Genomic DNA, 20597 nt, shown 5'->3' with positions numbered 1-20597 from the left:
TTAACAATTCATAACCCCTAATTATTAGGGTCTTAAGGTCACACAAGCGTATATTCATAAGGTAGCTCTTTGGAGAGCAGGAGGTGACTACTCAGAAATTGCTGCATTTAGCTTGGAAATTTAGCTCAGAAAGAACAACAGAGAGATGCTTAAAGGGGCCAGTTCTTGAAGTGAGACAGCTGGGGAAATTTAAGGTATGTCTAGCCTCTCTGCTTCCTGTAATCTTAAAAGAGCTGAGATGCATTCACTACCCTTCTCTGGCTGCCTTAACCGTCATGGTCCGCAGCCAGATATCCATGCTAAGGGAAGCCAAATCTGCTGGCTTTCAGAACACAGAGGGTTTGTCTTTCCCACTTTGATGCATCTCATACCCCAAGGTTTCCTCATATCCCAACCGTGCAGAGTCAGGCTGCAGCAGTCCTTCAACTCTAAACACAGCCAGGAGGGAGGCAATGCACACAGGTGCAAACAAACTTGTCTGAGGCATCTGGCTCCAGATCTCTTGTCCAAGTCTTTTTTTGTGCTGTATCATTGTTAAGCCACCCCTATGTATGTGCCTTAGGGTTATTCCTCTCCTCTGCTCCTCATGTGGTCCCAGAACTGTGAGATGATCCCAGCAGTGTCACTGGGGCATTTGTACATCCCTTGCACCACTATTTGTTCCCAAGAACTGTTCTCTAAGGGTCTAATTAATCCCTGCTCTAATTAACTGTGTACCATTTGTTGTTCTCTTTCAGTTGATATTCATCCTGTGGGAATAGGCAGCTCCTGAGAGCTATCACACATAAGAGCGTTACAGGGACCCTGGGGAGAGTTGTCATGTGTGACTTGAGCTTTGGTAATGGCCCAGGAAAAGAAAGGAAAGGGGTGGGGGTGGGGGTGGGGTTGTGGTGTGTGGGAGGTGTGGTGGTGCAGAGGGGGTGCTTTTTAGCTGGCACTCCTCTCCATCTCTCCAGTGTTACAGGACCTGTGCACGTACCAGCCATCCCAGTTGGTAAAGCATGTCAAGAGGTATTTGCCAAAACTTGTCCAGCCAGAGACAGCAGGAGGGTGGAGAGGTGGTTCTCAGAGTCCCTCAACCAGCAGCAGTACTTCCCTGTGTGCAGTAGCTGAGGCTGGGCTGCAGGCACATGTGTGGCACTCGAGATGGTGTGTGCAACCAAGACATCTGTGTGGCCTAGGCAATGGTCTGCTCTCATCAGCAAATGTTTCTGGGACGAGAAGCCCTGGAAATTTTTGATGGTGTGCTAAAAAAATGGATAGCAAAATAACTCCCCTAAGGGAGCTCCTTTGACTTTTTTGTTGCTCAGAATTCAGAAGCTTGTGGCAGTCTCAGTCCTTGATTTTTCCTCTATGTTCCAATACACTGGCACAGATGAAGCACCCACTGACCTTGGTGAGAGTTCAGATGCAGGGACTCCTTCACTGGCCAGAAGCACGATATAAAGTGTGGCTTTTCTGCTCAGATGCTGCATAGCACTCTCAACTTTTACCATTACACACCTAAAGAAATGCCAGTTCTCACAGACTGATGGATTTGAACATGTCACCATCGCTAAACACACCGTTTAGAATTTTTAAACGTTTCATTTGTAGTGATGGAGACTAAATTAAGAATTAAAACCGTGCACATCAGTCCCAAGGGAGTTCCCCCCTTCCCTCCCACTCCAACTGGAATGAAGAGGAGTTGGAATTATACATGAATTAATGAATAAGTAATAGAATTGCACAAAAAAATTTCAGATGCAAGGATTATTTTTTTTTTAAATCATCCACAAGTTAATATTTATTTATGTAACATGCAGAATGCCAGCCAATGGCTGCATAAATATTAATTACTAATTAAACTTTAATAGCAAAGCAAAACCCTTGCATTTGCTAAATGTATGTATTAAAGCCATCATTATTTGTTTGGAGAACTGGGTTTGTTTGAGACTTCGGTCAAGCAGTGACAAGAATACAATTTCAGAGCAGGAGGCAATCTAGGTTAATCTTGCTTTTTGCTTTCCTTGCAATTGCTCAGAGGATGAATTAATTTCTTTTTTATTTTCCTCCCATGAGGAGATGATAACAAAATTTAAATAGAGTGCTTTGAAAAACCAGGGCATCACTGTACCCCCCAGCTGGGCATCCCCGCTACATTTTGACTGATTTCCAGTACAAAGAGGAGGAGGAGGATGGCTTCTTAGCTAGTCAGCGCAGCTCTGCTTGCTGCAGTAGCTGTACTCCTTTAGACCAGCTGATGATTATCTGGTCTTTGGTGTTAGTTTTGCATTTATGTGCCTTTTGACAGCCTGAAGGCTCACCTACAATTGCTGTTTTTGCAGGCCGTTGTGAGTCATGTTACATTAATGTCTTGGGTATGTGAGTCCATAATATCCCTGTGTATTGCTTTTGGTGTGTGCTGCTAAACTCCCCTGGGAAGGAGGTTTACAGAAATGAGCTTTCCTTCTCCTCAAAGAAAGTGGGGGTAAAAAGCTGGGGAGTCCCTGCAGAGCCATGACTGAGTTCCGAGTCTTCCCTGTGGTGTCTTGCACCATTTTGCTGGCTGCGCTGGTTGCTGCCGTTTTCCCTGCATGTTATCTTACTGGTCTGCGGCACTTGTGGGGGTTTTTCAGTGCCATGGTTAAACCAGGTGCTGTCCCTTGTGATCCAGACTGGCTGATACTGTCCTGGTTCCCAAACAGCTCTTGCGGGAGCCTTGCTGTGATTTGACTCCTTTTGGCTCAGGAGAGGGAAGCAGGTGAAGCAGCTCTCACCATAAGGGGCCTGTGACTAAAGGACATGGCCAGTGGTACAGCTGGGAAAGGGGTAATTTTGCTGAGCTGTGACTTCAGCAGCACTTGTGCTTGGGTGGTGTATTATGAAGTGAAATTGCCATGTGGTGTAGCAAGCATCTAAGGAGTAAATAGATCTAAGATGCTCTAAGAACTGAATGCACCTTTGAGTAGAATGTGGTTTATAAGTATCTATGAATTTCTGGAGGATTCAAGCAAAAAAGATTGCTCTGGCATTCTGTGTAATTTCATGCAAAGTTGATGGTACCACCTGTGGTGCATCACTGCTCTGGGGAGTCAGGGAGATCCAGTTGCACTGTGGTTTGGGTTTAGATTTGTGCTTTTCAGCTTTCTTCTTTTAAGCCAGTAATTACAGAATTAAGCTGGTGAAACAAACCCTGAGTAAAGCACATTAGGCTTTTTTATCCTTGCAAGGAGTCAGGTTCTGTGTCCTTGTATGATCTCACTGTGATCCCCCAACCCCAGAGACTATTGTAACTACAGTCTTGGAAGTCAGTGAGGTGAGGCCTATTGCTCACTGGGACACACCTGTATAAGCTTTTGAAGGCTCAGGGCTTTAATAAGAATAGGGAACAGGTAAAACATCTAATGCAGTATTTTTTTCTTGGGCCTCATTTAATTACAGGGACACTACTAGTTAATTTAATAAGCAATTTTCTTACCCATTTTGAAATTGATGGTGCATACAAACACATGAGTTGATTAAAACCAGCAAGGCTTCACCCAAAATTCAGAGATTAGTAATCTGTGAGGTCTGAAAAATAAGTACATAACTCAAGTCTCTATGCAATAGCCCCAAGTATCTCCCCACTGAGCTACCCTGAATAATGTGTGCTCTTTGGTTCAGTAACAGTGGATGGCCTTTGAGTGTGTCTGTTTTAACTAGAAGGAAGAAGGAGAGACAGAAAATAAATTAAGATGGTTACAAGCACAATAAAATGAAGTGCACAAATTTAAATGTAAAACATTGAAAATGTACCAGAAGTAATAAAGACAAACCAGTGATAGGACTCTGAGTGGGAGTCTTGGTTAATTCTGTACTGCAAAGATATAAAAGAAAATCAGTATAAAAAAAATGGGACCTTTAGCATAGAACCTGTTAAATGGTGTATGCAACAATTTAAAAGAAATAAGTTGGAAGTTAGAAGTGCAGCGCAGAAACATCTACATAATTGACATTTAAAGAATTAACATAAAATTATTCCAAGATAGTGATGAAAGTAGTCAAACACTCTTCTAATGCTCATGTAGCATTTTACAGTGTGCCCTCAACCTTGAATGCATCTGCTTAATGATTAGCCTTGTGTTCTAGTTCTTTATAGGCAATATAAGCATTCAGTAAAATGTGGACCAGCCTGTATAGATCAGACTTTTTTTCTTTATTCTTGGCCTCAATATTAGGCAATGAAATGGCAGGCCAACACAGAGATTGCTTTGTCTCTGCTGTTCCTGATATTAGGGGAAAAACTCTGGGTGGACACAGAATTAAATCAGCATCACTACAATAAGCCATCACTGCTTTTGAGAATGGCTTTCTCTGTCAGTGGTTGACATAAAAAAATAGAAAATGTTATGGTATTGCCATGCATCCTTCATTGATCCAAATCTTTATTTCAGTATGGTGCTCTTCTTTTCATGTGATGTCACAGATTTTAATTAAACAAATACTAATTTAAGCAAAAGCAAAGTCTGTCTTTTTTTTTTTTTCAGTTAGTTCTCCCTTCTGCATCTAGAGCATGTAAAAATCAGGAGGCAATACCAATGCTGGTGTGCACAGATCAAGAGATTTCTGTGGCTTAATGACTGTGCAGTGATGCTGAGTTGGTTTTTGGACTTCACAGGCAGTTTTGGACTGGCACAGCTCAACACCAGACTGGGTGCTAAGGACTTTTAAATATGCGGTAGACTGAATGTACTCTACTGCAGGGAAATGCTAACACTGAAATGGATGCCTGTGCAGCCAGGCCAGCTGTGAGCTGGTGTTTGCAGAGCCAGGGCCTCCATCACTCAGGCAGTGAGATTAGGTCTCTCTCTCTTTACTGGGTTACTCCAAACAGGGCTCTGGGAAATGAGCTACTGCACCACCAAATTCTGCTTTCTCCCTTCCCACATACACAAGAGTGATTGTCTTTGGCTGACGCAGGCTGCCCACGGATCAAGGTATGGGAACATCTTTTAACTGCTTTGATCAGTGCAAAAGAGGTTTTGTCCCTCAGTCAGCTAAAGGTCCCCAGGTGGCTGAGGCTTAACATACATCAGATCTTCTCTCTAATAAAATATACACCGTACACCTAAATCCTGTCCCGTAACTGGTCAGCTGGCTTTTTGTTGTGTAGTGGTGCAGGTAGCATAACATCTGAGCAAGGATACCAGAGAGCTATGTCCCAATGTTTGGGATTCAGACTGCTTACAAACTGCGGCATTTCTCAAGGACTTTTTTGCACAGGCTTCATGTTCCCAGGGTTATCTTCAGAATTAGTGGGATGTTACTAAACAAGATACAAGATTTTTTAATTATTATTACAGATCTGTGGAACAAGGCTGATAACCGATGTGCTTGATACGAGCACCAAGTCATGCCTAAACCAGTCACTCTCCTCACGTGGGCTGTCTGGCTTTTCCATAGACTCAGACATCAGCCTTGCATTTAGGACATATTGCTTCTCTTGCCTTTGTTTGACCTTTTATTTTTCATGACACTTGTAGGAACTTGCATATTCTTGAGATCTTAGCACTCTATGAAATATAGACTTGGCCCCAGGGTTTAGAGTCTACTTCGGGAAAACCTAAACACAGTGATAGGATTGTCACCTTCTTGTTTCTATGAGAAACCATCCTAAAACGGAAGCCAGGAGTACCATGATGCCTGCAGGAATCAGGAACAGTCCCACAGCTTTGCTTATGTGGGTAAGTGAGTCAAAGCCAGGAAAGAGCAACATACCTTCAGCCTGGGTGTGTGCCACTGTGGTAAGTTTGGGCTGCACTGCACAGCCCTTGCAAAGCCAGGCACAACCCTGTTGCCGTGGATGAAGCTGGGAAATTCCGAACTGTGAGCACTGTACTGCATTTTCCAGTTCTTAGAACCCAAATAATATGTTAAAAAAATGTTTATACCATTATTTTTGTCTGCTTTCATTTCCCTTTTTGTCCGTATGTAACTGCTATAAACATCCAGGGCGATTTTTTACCATGCGTGAGATTTTTCTCCCTTTTTTTCACCTTCATAAGCACAATTTTTCTAATTATCATTTTCAAAATAATACGGATTTCTCTGTCTAAAGTTTTGCTTTCTTTTACTTGAAGGCTGGTTTTCTTTTTCGTGCTAGCTCTCTGTTTCACAGTTTAGCTGATTTGGGAACTGGGATGTGTTAATTACTCAATGATTTAAATGAAATATCAAAGGAGTTTTTATTGATTTGCATATAAAAGTTATGAAACCCAATATATGGCACAACAGACAAATTAGTAGGCCATAAAAAGCATGAGTGAATTACTGTCTTATTAAAGCTTTAAGATAACATGCTGTATTATGTGAAAAGAAAGGTCAAAAGGAAAAAAAAAAAAAGGAAAATTTAAATGCATGCACATTAATGGACTGGGAAATGTGGCTTTACTAATAACTTCTGTGCATAAAAATTTATAGTTTTCAACACAGCAATCATTTCTTTTACCCTGTTGGGTATTTTAAATGTGCTCCTGTGTATATAATATTAATTTAGTCATAAAATAAAAGGCAGTAATTCAGACAGTAGCCCATGTGAGCTATTAAATTCAAAGTACCATGTGAAGTATTTGTGGTTATGATTCCTCACAGTTCTGGGTAAGACACAAACAAACGACTCCTGACAAGATGAAAGTGTTTGCTTTCACAGTACCTGCCCATGCCCAGCTCCATGTTCCTGTGTTCTCCAGAGCTGACGCTATCTATGATTAGGTTGTTTGGGTATAAATTATGAGTGTGTTCTATGAAAAAAAGCACAAACTGAGGATTTGTGAAGCAGCTGGGCTTTTAAAGGGGGTTTGTAAGTTCTCTATCTAAAGTAGCTAGTGTTATAGTTCACTTCTTTTTATGCTACATCAGCAAGCTTTGCTGCCTTAGGAAGTGAAAAGATGTTTTCGCTTGTCCTGTTCATTCACTAATGCAGGGCTGAGAGTTAACCAGCAGCAAATGGGCTTGACTGCGAAGCCAGTCAGCTGTGTAAAACATTTTCATGTTGTCTCTCTTAAAAGCTTGAAGCAAATAATTCCATCCGCTGCAGCAGCAAATTAATACACAGCAATTAATCAAAATTCGTCTTGCTTTCTCTGTGCATGTACCCTTGCATTAAGTCTTGGAGTGTTTGGTTGTTCTCCTGTTAAATGTATCTGTGCTAAGACTCAACACAAGCGCTTCTCAGCAAGAGGATATTAAGCCTGGACGCAGGCTGAATCCTTCAGAGGCTTGGCTCAGCACTCGCAGCTCAGCTAATACATATCTGTCAGCGTCCAGCCCTTAATGGTACTGGTGCAAAGACTCAGAAATTCCTTGTAAAACCTTCTCTACGGATTCTCACTATATTAGGATGTATCATCACGTAGCATTTCTGAGCCGTATCTCAACTTCTAATACAAGTGCCTTGGAGACAGACCACCTTCTTCCCCTGCCACCTCTCTGTACAGTGGTTCCAGGCTCAAATTTGCTGCTGGGAATAGCCCTTGGTATGGGAGTTCACAAGGAAAAAAGGATTTCCATGGATCCTCCTTCCTGCAACACACACATCTCAGAGGCCACATAGCACTTTCCTCTAAAGCCATGTCTAGACAGAATATACCCATGTGGGGCAGAGGATGTGCATTTACCATAGCTGAGACACAGCAGCAGCTACTTACGCAGCTCCTCAGTTCCATAGTTCCCCAAAATAACTGTGTGGCACAAATCAAACACAGACAGTAACACAGTAGAAATTATATCCAAAAAAAGTGCAGATGAGGCTCTCAGTGACACGGTTTTGTGGTGGTCTTGGCAGTGCTGGGGTTAATTTAGAACTTGATGATTTTAAAGGTCTTTTCCAACCTAGCTGATTCTATGATTCTCTTGCCATCCAGGGGCAATTCAAAAGCAGTTGATGAATTCAGTGCGTGCTTTGAATGCTTGATCCTTGGTCAAGGCATAGCTGCAGCAAGAAGTTGATAGCAACTGCTTTCTGATGCCTCTGTCTGCTGGCTGTAAAAGAAGAGATAAGTGGGTTCCTGTAGGTGTCACAACAGGATGGATTATTGTGACTCTTCTGGCAGACCTCAGGAAAGCCCCAGCCATATGGCAGGGCTGGTGGCTTGACCCAGGTTCCTTCCAGCAGAGCCAGCCCAGCTCGAGCTGCTCTGCAATGCCCCAGGCTCACACAGTGAGGCTCTGCTCTGTGCTGCCTGTGGTCTTTGTGGTCAGAGCTTGGACTAGCCTGCCTCTGTTATTGTAGCTGTCTTCAGTGTTCCTGCACCTCATTGTTACCTTCCAGGACACTGAACGGTCTTGCAGGATATGAGAAATGTCTCCATCCAACCTAAGCCCTCCTGTCAACCAGAAAGAGGAAGAAGAATGATTGAATGTCCATGCCAGTACCCCAGGGATTCCTCAGTCGTCAGTCCCCCCAGACAACTGGTCCTGTTTGCCCTGACTCCCGTCCTGCAGAGAAACATGGGAGAGCCATTGCCAGCATGCTGGAGGTGGTCTGAGGGCACATTTTTGTTATTTGCTGGTTCCAGTGAGAAACAGATCCCAGCTTGGCTGGGGAAATCGGTGCAGGCCACCCCCATACCTAAACCAAAGGGTTAATTCACTGCCAGGAGAGAAGAGATGTGCGTGCGCAGGCACAGCATCCCCACCTCTATGGTGAGTCAGACACCCCAGAGATTCAGCCAGCAGACGGTGAAAGGGAGAAGTAGGTCAGAGCAGACAAAGACACTGAAGGATCCATCTGCCAGATCAGACAAACGAGGGAATGGCAGCAGAGGGAGTATCTGACCTCCTGCATGGTTTATATGAAGAGCAGTCGGGAGAGCATTCATCATACGACAGCCTGGTAGAGGGGTGACATTTGATGACTGGCAGCTGGAAAATCAGGTAGCAGGCTGACAGGAAGGTGCATGATAGGGCTCCACCTAGTCAAATAGCTGGATAAGACTGCAAAGCAATGAGGGGGTCCTTTAATTACGTGCTTGCTGCATCAATTAGTAAAGGCAAAAGCATTGGCCTGTCTACTTTAAATGGCAGAGCCAGTGAGGAGGGCATCTAACATGGGTGCCCTCAGACTCCCTGGGGGCAAAGCAAGCCCAAATGACTCCAAAGTTACAGGAGTGGAGCTGTGGCAAAGCTTGCTGCCTTCATGCTAATGTGTTACTACAGTTAAAAGCAGCTCCTGTGGTGGGAACAACTGTGCTCCATGCAGTCCTTGGCCATGAGGTCTGGAAAGGTTTACTTGAAGCTGGTGGATATGCACAGGGTGAAATACGTGGTTCAGAAATCAAGGCTTCAGAGGGAAATGTTAGTCTTTAAAATGAAAGGCATTTTCCTCTCCCTGGCAATGCTAATACAAAGTGTAGGTTGTTGTGTCACTGATTTATTTACTTTGCCTCACTGGCAGGCTTGAGGGGGTCCAAGCATCAAAGATGTGACTGTTTTCTCCTCCCAGCAGGAGCTGGGTGACAGTCTGCCCATCAGACAGAGCTGGCCTGGACACAGCAGTGTGGTCAAGCAGCAAGCCTGCCATCAGTGTGTAAATAATCATCAGGACATCATACTAGAAAGCTGACAAGTAAGGGAATATGTCTTTGAGGAGCCCCTGATTACATGGAAAGGCAATTACATCAGTGAGCAAGAAGAAATTGCTAGCCATGCCTTATGTCCTGTGGAGATGGGGAGATGTGCATCAGCCTGGGAGGTTAGGAAGGAAACTGAGATGCTTCCTTCATCCCAGGATGGTGAAGTTTAACTAGAATTCCTTCTGAAACATTTTGGAGAGTTCAAGTCCACTGGTGATTTCTGCCTCCTCTGTGAAATTCTCACTCTTCCTCTTTGGATAGACTACCATCAAATTATGTTGCTAGAGATTTTCAGTTTATTAAAAATGCTCACCAATAAAGAACAATGAGAAAACTGCTTGTCTTTATTAATCAGTGTGCACTTGAAATTATTGATATCCTTAAAGAATCTGTCCACCTATGATCTCATCTGACGCTGGGTTTTGGCAACAGTAACAGTTTGTTTAGAATCCAGGATTTTATTCTCAGCTGTTTGCATACATTATATTTTATAGTACCAGAGCAAAAGGAGTGCAAAATTCAACTTTTACTCCTTGAGAAGGCCTTAAGAGAGGTAGTTGCCCACTTCATATAGGTTTAAAATGATGGTGTGCAATGCAGCACAGTAGAGGATGCTCTGAAAACCCATTAACCCCCAAAATGGATCTCTCTAAACAAGAGAGTTAAATTTAAGTGTATATTATAAGTGCTGAGACTTCTCAGGAGAGCAAAGAGTAGGAGCAATGGATGGGAGGCAGCTCATTTCAGTGGGAGCAGGGTGCGGCTGGTGCTAGCTGCTCTTAAAAATCCTTACTAAAGAAAATGAGAACCTCAACATACCTCCTGCAGCAGAATTTCTTCTGTAGAGATGCTCCTGTAAAAGATAGGAAACAACAGGTTTGATGAGGGATGCTGTATTTACAGCTCCAGAAGTGGATGTTCACAGGAGTGGGTTGTTATGACCCTCCGTTCAGCCTGTTCACTCTGTATTCCCCAGTGCAAGATGTGTTACTGACACAGCGGCAACTGACTGGGGCTAAGGGAATCCGTGGTGACTTCTCAACATCTCCAAGCACAAAAAAGGAAGACACTGATCTGAAGGGTGCCACAGATACTTTGTAGGTGAAATGTCTGTTTCCTATCCCTCCCCTAGGTACTGAGCTTGCTGGTTCATATAGAAATGGAAACAAAATAGAAATAAAACCACAAAACCAACCCCTAACAAAACAAACCCCACCAAAACACACAAGCCAAAATTTGCCAGTGGTTTTGTAGCACAAACTTTCTAGCTCTGCATGGAGCCAACTCAATCCATTCCATTGTGTTTGTGTGGCATGTATGGCTTTTCCTGAGGACACTCAGCTATTGGGGTGGCAAGCATCCTCTCTGGGGTAGGGTGGAGATAGATCCTCTCTGAGAAGGTGGGGAGGGTGGTTGTGGGCTGGGAGTGCAGAAGGGCTGGTTATGCAGCTTGCAGCTCTTAGGTAACCACATCACACAGTTTCCATCTTGCATCTGCATAATCCATCACTTTTAAAGACTTTTCCTTATATGGGTTAATATAAAATGTTGTTCATTGTGTCAGCCAGCAGGAGGTTTCATAGGTCTTTTAGGCAACTTAAACAGCAATTAATCACAAAGAGCCTCCAACTTCTTCGCGCTGTTAATGCTGTTGTTAGGTTGCAGGCAGCATAATTTATAGCATTTTCTGATCCTGTTAGCTAGGATGTCTGATTACTTTTGGCTCTGGGATTAAGTCAGCAAAAGAAATTTGACTTCCCCAAGCAAGTGATATATATCATCCACTCGAGTGCAGGAGGGACAGAATGCTCTTTCTGCCAACGTTTTTATTGTGTCCTCGACTATAGCCAGAAGGTGGCATTATGTACTCATTTTATTACTGATGCTGGCCGGGGACTGAATTGATTTTAAAACCCAGGACACGGTCAGCTTCTTGATATTGACATGGAAGGTAGAGCACTACCATATATGCTCGAGACCCTTGCCACTGCTTCCCTACACGGACCACAGTGTGCAAATTGGCATATTTCTCCTTCTTTTTGCTTCCAGATAATTCAGAAAATGATGTATCAGTGACTTAATTACTAGCAAAGGTTTTGCTTTTTATACATTTTTTGTTCTTGATACTCAGGTGCCTTTTCGATGCTGTTGTTCCATTTTGTCCTGCTGCTTACATCTTGCCTGTGCTTATCGGGGCTAGAGTGCAAAGTCTGGGGATAATACAGATTTTTCAGTTCTTCACTGCCTTTCATTCTCATAGAGAACTATTTTTTCATTTTTCTTTTCTTCCTTATTATGGTACCTTTTATCAAGCAGGCAGAAGATGCTTTAGTAGCTCAGGGAATTTGTCAGCTGATGAAACAATCTTGTCTAAGTGGGTTTCTACGAGGCAATTCGAGCCACTCAAGTACACAGGTAAAACATGTCTTTATCTAGTAACATAGCATTTGGTCTTGTTGCATGGGGTCCTTACTCTGTGAGGCCTGTGAATACCCATGCTGCTCTCCATTGGCACAAACAAGTCATGGTCATTCAAAACACCACACTCCTTTCCCTTTCAGTGCCAGTCACCTTCATTTCTCCATTTTGGGTAGCATTGTGCAGTTTACAGACAGAAGAGCTCTGTTTGTTCCATTTCAGAAGGGTGACAGGAATGGAGGAAACTCATGCAGACCTCCCGCTACTGCTTCTGACTCAGACTTTTGATGGAAAGCTCAAGAAGAAATCTTTGTCCCATTTAGCCCTTCAGCCTATAGGGAAAAACATTTCCACACCACAGCTGGAAGTGTGACTACAGCCTGAACGAACACAGGAGAGATCTGGATCTGAAACTGTCAGGAGGATGCTATAGAGAGGTGACCGTAATCGTATATTCTTGCTCCATTAACCCTGTGAACAGACTTCTGAGAACAGAGTTTTCTAAATCCATCTTGTAAATCATGCTGGTAAAAATGCAGTGGGATTTACTTGTGCATAGCATGGAGTTCTGCAGATAAAATTAACCCTTTGTGCAAGGACTGCAGTTAGTGTGAAGTGGGCACTTAGACTACTTAAATTTTGGGCTGGGTTTGCGGAAACCTGACAGCTGATACTGCCCACCACAAGCTTCAGATATTCAGCTTCTCCCCAGCTGGATCCAGACAGCTGAAATTTCAGAGCCGATGGGATTAGGCCAGCCCCAGTCTGGAAGCTGTTATGTGCACATCAGTGCTGGACTATGACCAAACCATCAACTTTGCTTCCCAGCAACTAATGACGTTTCACAGCTTCCAGCCTCAAGCTGCATCTACATGGTGGACCTTAGTAGTGTTTCTACCTAAAGGTTTACTCTGCTGTTGAAAAGATTTGTTTTCCAGAAGCTACTAAATACTCTTAAGTTCTTTGTGAAGATATGAGCCTTTGAAAATAGCTCAACTAGTCACCCAGAAAGGGACCCACTTGAATTCATGAACTCTTTTTCAAAACCTTGATCCGAGTCTCTGAAAGGATGACGTCTTCTGCATAAGTCAGGCAGTCCCACCAGACCCAGGTAAGTTGAAGGTGTCTGATGTGTGCCTGTGGAGGTGTTTGATGTGTGCAAGCTTTTTGCAGCAATTGCATGGCAGACTCATGTCTGCTCTGCAAGAGTGAACTGGGTCATCTCCCTGCCTTGTGCCTCAGCAGCAAAACTGGGAGCTCAGTTCTGATGGCAGGACCTTTTTCAGTGGTAATGAATGGCAGAGGGGATTTCCATCTCTTTGATTAATTTTGCAGGGCTGACAGTTAGAAAGATCATATCCTGACTCTCGTGCCAGGAGGTTTGAGTGAGTAAGTGAGTCCTTGGGAGGTCTGGGTGAAGTAGCTTTGCTTCTGCAATGCCCAAACCTTAAGCTGTCATAGCTCCTGCATGCCTGAGGGTGGGAACTGGACATAGAGCTAAGCTGGTAGACTTGGAGAAACCACATGTGTGCTGTCAGGCGGCAAAGAGAAGCACTGATGATCTCTAGTTATTGCTTTTGTGAAGGAAATACTGAGGCAGGAACAGCCCATTTTGCTCACAAGAAGAATCTCCTTTCAGTGAGATGTTAGGAAAAAAGGTGTGATTCACCCATTCTCCCCACCTTGCCCCCAACACCTGCTCTTTAACATCTCTGTCCTCTCTGACCCAGACTGCTTACATAGGACTGCTTGCTTTTCCTTCTGTCCAAACCAGTTATTCCTCACTCAACTCATTCCTTTCTTGCCCTCATGTCCTCTGCAGCCACAGTGAGGGGCTGGCTAGCTCATCTTGAGGTATCTGCCTATGGTCTGTGTCTGAATATTTTTTATTAGGGCAGTGCAAAGCTAATGTTGCTCCACTTTTCAAGAGAAACTAGTTCCTGCCTCCCCTTAGGGCACTGTGATCTTTTTTATGTGCTCTTTATGTGAATAATATATGATATTTCAGCTGGGATCATGAACTCAACAGATGAAGGACCCTCCAGAACTTCCACAAACACAGGATATTTTTCTCCCCTTTATGGCAAAAAAAAAAAAAAAAAAAAAATCAGCTAGTTTAGAAGCAGTGTAGCATGATGAGCAAAAGAAAGGAATATGCCAATTTTTTCCCAGTCCCATAGGATGCTGTAGGCTCCCTATGGGACTTCAGACACTAAGTGGTCTTGTACTTCATTTTTTATTAGACTGGAGAGTCCCAGGCACAAATCCTAAAGAGGGCAGCAGAATCAAAACCAAACCTTTTGCCTATGGCTGGTTAGCAAGGTGGTGCTGTTAACTGAATGTGCTTTATGTATGAGTGCAGTTCAGTACATACATCCAGAACATGCTTCATATCGTTTGATGATATACAAACCGACTGGGACAATTTACAATGGTGATTTTTCCACTGATGGGTAAATTAATGCTCTCTATTATAGGCATTTAATCAATGCCAGCTCCCTAAGTCTCCAAGCAGGCCCCCAAGATAGAAGATTGATTGGTCTGAATACATCATACATAAACCAGGAATACTTCATAAGAATGTAAATGACATTTGTTTCTGAGAGCTACAAAGACATTTCTGTGGTAAGGAGTGTTGACAACGTCCTACCGAGGCACTGCCAAGGGATAAATCTTGGGTTTGTTGTGGGGTTTTTGTCTTGGTTGCTGTTTGACTTGTTTTCAAGACAAGAAGACTGAAATGACCTAGGATGAGGAGAAAAATCCTTCCAGCTCTGCACAAGGACATGGTTATTTGTCTAGAGGGCATCCTGGTTATCCCTGTACTGCCTGTGTGGCTTATGGAAGTACTACTACCACAATGTGCTTCCCAGCAAAATTAGCAGATCACCACAGAGCTCTGAAATTTGGGCTTGTAGTTACACAGGCGGCCAAAACTCCAAAGATTCCAATTTCCCCACCCCATACTTTTTACTGAGGTTATTTCTCTTTTAATTTAGAACAATATAATGACTTTCTGCTTGTCTTAGCTGGGAGGCTAAACCTCATTTCTGAGCTATGGTTTGGGCACCCAGAGGCTGTTGGTGGGAAAGACTTGCTGGGACCTTCTCTTGTAGCAACCACATGGAGCTTGTGAGTTGGCCTGTTGACACTGCACGAACATGAATGGGATATATTCAGGTGTGTTGGGGGTGGTGATAATTTCTGTATATATCTACTGAAGTGCAGTTCCATTCTGTTTTTCAGTTCCCTGCTTTTTGAAGTAGACACCTATGTGAGTTGCTTTATTCCACATTTCACAACCCCCAAAGGCTGTAGAGCTGGAAAAGGGAGTGAGTGAGGAGTGTGTCTGTATATGCAAAGCTAACAGAGACACCCAGGCACCTGAAATGACCAAAGTTTTAATTCACTTGCTTTTTTTATCTGTGAAATGTAGGCTTTAATACATCAGCCACATGTATTTGACTTCTAAAATAAGCATTTCAGCTTCTGAAACTGGCACCTGTTTTTTATATTGGAGCAACCAAATACAAGGTTTGGTGTCTCTTTTGTATCAGTTGGATTTATGTTTAATTTTGTAAGGACAGCAGTTTTTATTGACGATGTAGTCAGGCAGGGTCAAATTTGGCTTTTTGGAAAGACCTAAGAAGTTTTAGGACACAAATCCACCAGTTGTCAGGCACTGGCAGTCTCCATCCAAGAGGTTGTCATGAAGGAGCATAAATTGGATCTGTAATACACAAAACATGTCTTTAAAACCAAACTCAGATGTGACTGAAGCATTAACCTGTTTGCTAAAGTTGCATTTGGGGAAATATCCCCATAATTCACCAGTGGCAAATCAAAAATCTAAAGCAATGTGGAAACAGGAAGCACCACAGAACTGTGCCCTTAACAAGCAAAGCACCAAGAGCAGAAATATTCACTTTGTCTGCTCATCTGACAGACCCGCTTCAACAGGGCCTGCTAGGTTTTAATACTGCTTTTCACAGAGAGTATTTAGGATTTTTGTGTTTTAAAGGATTACACATGATGCCAATTGTCAGGCAAGGCCCAGTCCACCCACCTCAGAAGGAACTTCTGCTTCTCCCTTGGTGTTATCTGGCTGTGAAATGGCATCTGGGCATAGCAGCTACTCACTAATCTGTGAAACCAAGAATGAGAATTGTGTTTAACGGGCCTCTTAAGCAACGCATGTACTCGGGATTTCACACGTTTCTGATTGTGGGCTGCCGTGCAGATAATTGTGATTTGCAAAAACGCACTATTGTTATTAGGATTGACTCTTGCTATTATCCATGTTTGTGTGTCATTTATGGTAAAAGCAGGTTTCAAAAATTAATTAAGGGAAAGGTTTCACAGTTTTGGCCTGCTCTCATTCTTAACCATTGAAGTTAAAATAAGTTATAGCCACCAAATATTATACCTAGGTCTCAGCATAGGATCGGGCTTATTAGAAAACCAGTGTTTGATAGTACAACTGCCCTGGTAAATTCCAAGAGTGTATTTCTGTTAGACCGGGGACAGCAGAAGTCAATGGTCTCCTCACAGCCCTGTATCTGTTTTCCATCCCTGCTCACATGCATCCTCTCATTGCCTGCGCCAGTGGGTCTTCATTGCAAAATAAACCCAGCTGTAGATTTGTGCTAAACACCACTATCCTTTACAGGCTGAGAGGACACTGGTTTATTAAGCAGAGAGTACAGGAGTGCTGTGGCTTGTTGTCCACTCAGGCTAACCAGGACACAGTGAAGGGAAAGTTTTTGTACTTCTTCCACAGTCTTTAGAGCTTTTATGAAGTTCACACTGGCCATGAGTCCTTCCTGGTTTCACTCATGCAAAGGGGTTCAAAGTGGACCTTCTCTGAATCTGCCAATAGTATTGAATCATGGTTGTATGAAAAATGCCCCTTGGGAACCAGAAGTACCTCTTCATGTGTCACCTTGTGGGAGGTAGCCCTGGTCCAGCTGGGTCCAGCTGTGTGTTCTCAGAGGACATGCTGAAGAGATGCCCAGGTGTAGCTGGCAGCATTTACTCAAAGTTGAAGATTGTCCTTTAGAGTCATATTAGAGGCTGGCACTTGCCTTTGCACAGATAACAAGAAATTTCATGTTTAGGATTATCAGATTTTCCAGCTACTCTGCAGAAACAGCTGTCAGCAAATCTGTGACAGCAGATGTTGGGATGTTATCCAGTATACTGTGTGCAAACCCATTGCTCTGCCCTCCCCAGTTAGACAGTCATTTTTTTCTATCTCAGGAAGAAGCTTGCACAAATAGTGTTGTAAGTTTGTGCAGCAAAGTAGCCCAGGTCCTTTCAGAATAAGGAAGGTCAATGGACCTTATTTAAAGAGGCTTGTCAAGACAGTCACCTCATGCTTTGCTTGCCACTGTTATGTGGGCATTGTCTCAAAAGAGCAGGGAAGAAACCTGTGGGAACAGGGACTGTTTGGAGATGACAGCAAAAGCAACACACTGCCTGAGCTACACTCCAGTAATCTCCAGCTACCTGGGCATGATCTATCTTTCAGGCAGATGGGTGTAAATTGTGGTATACCCTGCAAATACCATCTCCTTCCTATGTGAGATGTACATTAATGCCTTTTGGTATATGTGAAAGGATCCAGCAGTCCATCCACAGAGTTAGTTAATGAAATCCAAACTCATGTTGTCCTTTGACATCCCAGCCAGAGCTTTAGAGACAGTATTTTATAGTGCTCAGCCACTAAAACTCAAACTCAGAAGAACCATCTAAAGTAGTCTGGTTCCACATGCCTCTTTCTGAGCATCAGTGCTGGTCTGAGTAGAGCTCCCAACTCAGACTTTGAAACTTTACTCTGAAGTCCCCACCTCGAACAGTGTCTTCTCTCTTTATGATCTGGAAACATGCAGAGCTGGTCTTGCTAAGAGACTCACAGGCTGAATTCCAGCTGGTGATCTTTGAGACTAGATTATGATGCCCCTGTGTTTCTCTGTCAGCTGAATATAACTCCTGAGTGAATTTGTACATTGGCAAATCCAACACATGATTTCTGCGTGCTTACCTATAACCATGTCATTGGACAGTCTGAATTTCAAAATGTCATAGAGTTTGTACAATCTGGCAAACCTCCTTAGAAATCTCAGATTATTTGTTATCTCTGCAATTTGGAATAAAATCCAAGATTAGCAGAAAGAAAAAGAATTATGTATTTTTACCCACCTGTGTTATAGGAAACCCACCATTATGGAGCTGAGATTACAGATGTGAAATTAGAAGTAAAAGTGAATCTGGTTTCCTGGATTTGTTCTGTCTGAAAAAGACTTACAGAAAATAGAAAGAATAAAAAAAGATGCCTGCTGCCTGACTTGTATACCTCGGAGCTGGTCATGCAAGGCTGCTGGTACAGTGAACAGAAAGAAGATATTTAAGGCCATGGTTCATCTCCTTCTAAAAGAGATGACATGAACCAGTGGTGCCTTGGAAGTAGTTCTGTACCTGTAGAGTCAAGGTGACTTGTTCAAATATAGAAGTCAGATTACTGACTTCCTTTGGTAAAAAAATCCTGCCTGTGGTGATGATGCAACTGGTTTAGAAAAATACTACAGAGAAACACACACACACACACACACACACACACAAAAAAAAAAAAGGAGAAGGAAAGGCTGTATTTATATTGCGCTGTATTTTGTAATCAGTTATTATTAAATGCAAATGTACATTTTTAAAAGCAACCCAGGTCTCTCAACAGAATAACCTGTGTGAGCTGACAGGAAGGGTATACAAAGCAGTGTTTAATAATGTCTGGTGAGGATGCTGTGCAATTTATTGTTTGCTTTTATGTGGAAAGAACTGCCTCTGGAGAGGAAGGTGAGGAAGCAAAGCTCAATAACTATGGTTTCTGAGGAACTCTGTAAGGAAATTAAACAATAACAGAGTAGAAGATCAACAATTCCAGGTAAACATGCCAATATGTTGATTTTACACATATGGCTATTTTCATCCTTATATGATTAAACTCCCACAGCTAGTGCTGTGATTAGTGTTCTCCTTCCAAACCAAGTTAAAGATTATCTGCAGTGTTTCAGTGTCTGTGGAAGGGATTGATAAGAATTCCCATATTATAGTAAAAAAAAAATTACTGCTATGATGACATTCTGGATAGAAAGTTCACTTCTTTTACATTTCCATGTGACAATAAGCCAACATGTCTTCTTTTTGTTTCAGCAACACCTGGGATAAATCTATGCCACAGACCAAGGCTCTTGCTATCCCAACATGAACTCCTTTGCACATGCTTGTCATAGTAACTACTGCACTTCTGCCGACTCTTCAGTTTCATCCTACATTCACATTTGCATTGGGGCAAAAACCTTTTAACTCCACTGAAAAAACCCTCTAGTTTCATCTTCCACGCCGCTTCCTTCTTTGTGGTCATTGTGACGAAACTGGTGATTTCCTGCTTGGTTTCTACCCTGAATCTAGGTTTAGAAAACTAGTTTTGCTGAGCTATAAACAGATGTTGTTCTGCTAAAGCACAGCTGCTCGTTGTTTATGGTCCTGACAACCTCCTATTTCAGAGATTGCCACTGAGGTGCAATCGCATCTCCCTTTAACATAAGCTGTGAGCCTACAATAAACGACCGTCACAACTCGTAAATGCACAGAGTGCTCATAAAATCACAGCTGGAATTCATAAATTGGCCATAGGTGGACCCCAAACTGTTACAATGTGCTGGTCTGTCTGCCTTCATGAATGTGCTCCCTAACCCTTTCTCTCCCTTGACCAAATGCTGGCCAGGCAATCGGTTCTTTCACACACATGCAGTACTTACACTGAGATTTTTTTGTTTCATTCTGGTAAACTCACTTGCTTCTCTCTCTTGCATAGAATATGAGATTACCCTGAAGAATAAAAGAAAGGAATTAATTGACATTTTAATTAATTACAACTTTTAATTAATATTCACCAGGGTGACAAGTGTTCTGGAATACAAAACAGGAGTAATTCCTAAGGAGAAAAGGGAAAGGCCCTGCAGTTTGTGTTCAGGTTAAATGAAGACCTTGTAGGTGAATATATGATTATATCAGGTATCTGCTGATTCCATTTAATGCCTAAAACTTTTGCTCAGTTTGAAACAGCATAGACAGCTCTTTGTTAACAATATCAGGGGCTGTGTGCAGGGCTCAGAGGCAGAGTACATTACTGAGTGAAGAGCATGGTCCATAACCTGGATAACTCAATGTCTAAAAGGATGGACATGACAAGTGCCATCTCCTTCTCCTGCTGTTTGCAGCCTGCTTTCTCCATGTGCTGAAGAAACCTGTGTAGGAACACACAGGAGATCTGCAGTCTCTTGATGGCTCTGTGGGACCCGAAGAACTTTCCATAGCTACCCACACTCCATTCATGCAATAAAATACTGAGCAAGGCTGTGATGAAGTGTTACATTGATGTGTTGTATTTTACCTGCATACTGGGGGTCCCTTGCCTGAATTGCTGTAAAAGCTGTCCTGTAATTTCCTCCAGGCATGAACTGTGGCTCTTTGACATGCCTATGAAAGATGGGCTCCTTTTATTCACTGATTTACAGGGAGGACAAATTC

The 20597-nt window shown here is 42.8% G+C and overlaps 1 long non-coding RNA gene across 1 annotated transcript; it reads left to right on the top strand.

Annotated features, from left to right (window-relative positions):
* Positions 1-14492: 14492 nt before the first annotated feature.
* LOC134168459 (uncharacterized) lies at positions 14493-19301 on the top strand. The gene is made up of 3 exons (XR_009966563.1): positions 14493-14636; positions 15011-15191; positions 18841-19301. It is a non-coding gene; the product is annotated as an uncharacterized LOC134168459 (long non-coding RNA).
* The last annotated feature ends 1296 nt before the right edge of the window (positions 19302-20597 follow it).

Source organism: Pezoporus occidentalis, unplaced genomic scaffold, assembly GCF_034315485.1.
Source record: "Pezoporus occidentalis ecotype Australia unplaced genomic scaffold, CSIRO_AGI_Poc_V1 ctg31, whole genome shotgun sequence".
In the NCBI taxonomy this organism is placed as follows: domain Eukaryota; kingdom Metazoa; phylum Chordata; class Aves; order Psittaciformes; family Psittacidae; genus Pezoporus; species Pezoporus occidentalis.
This window is presented reverse-complemented; position numbering and strand designations above follow the sequence as displayed.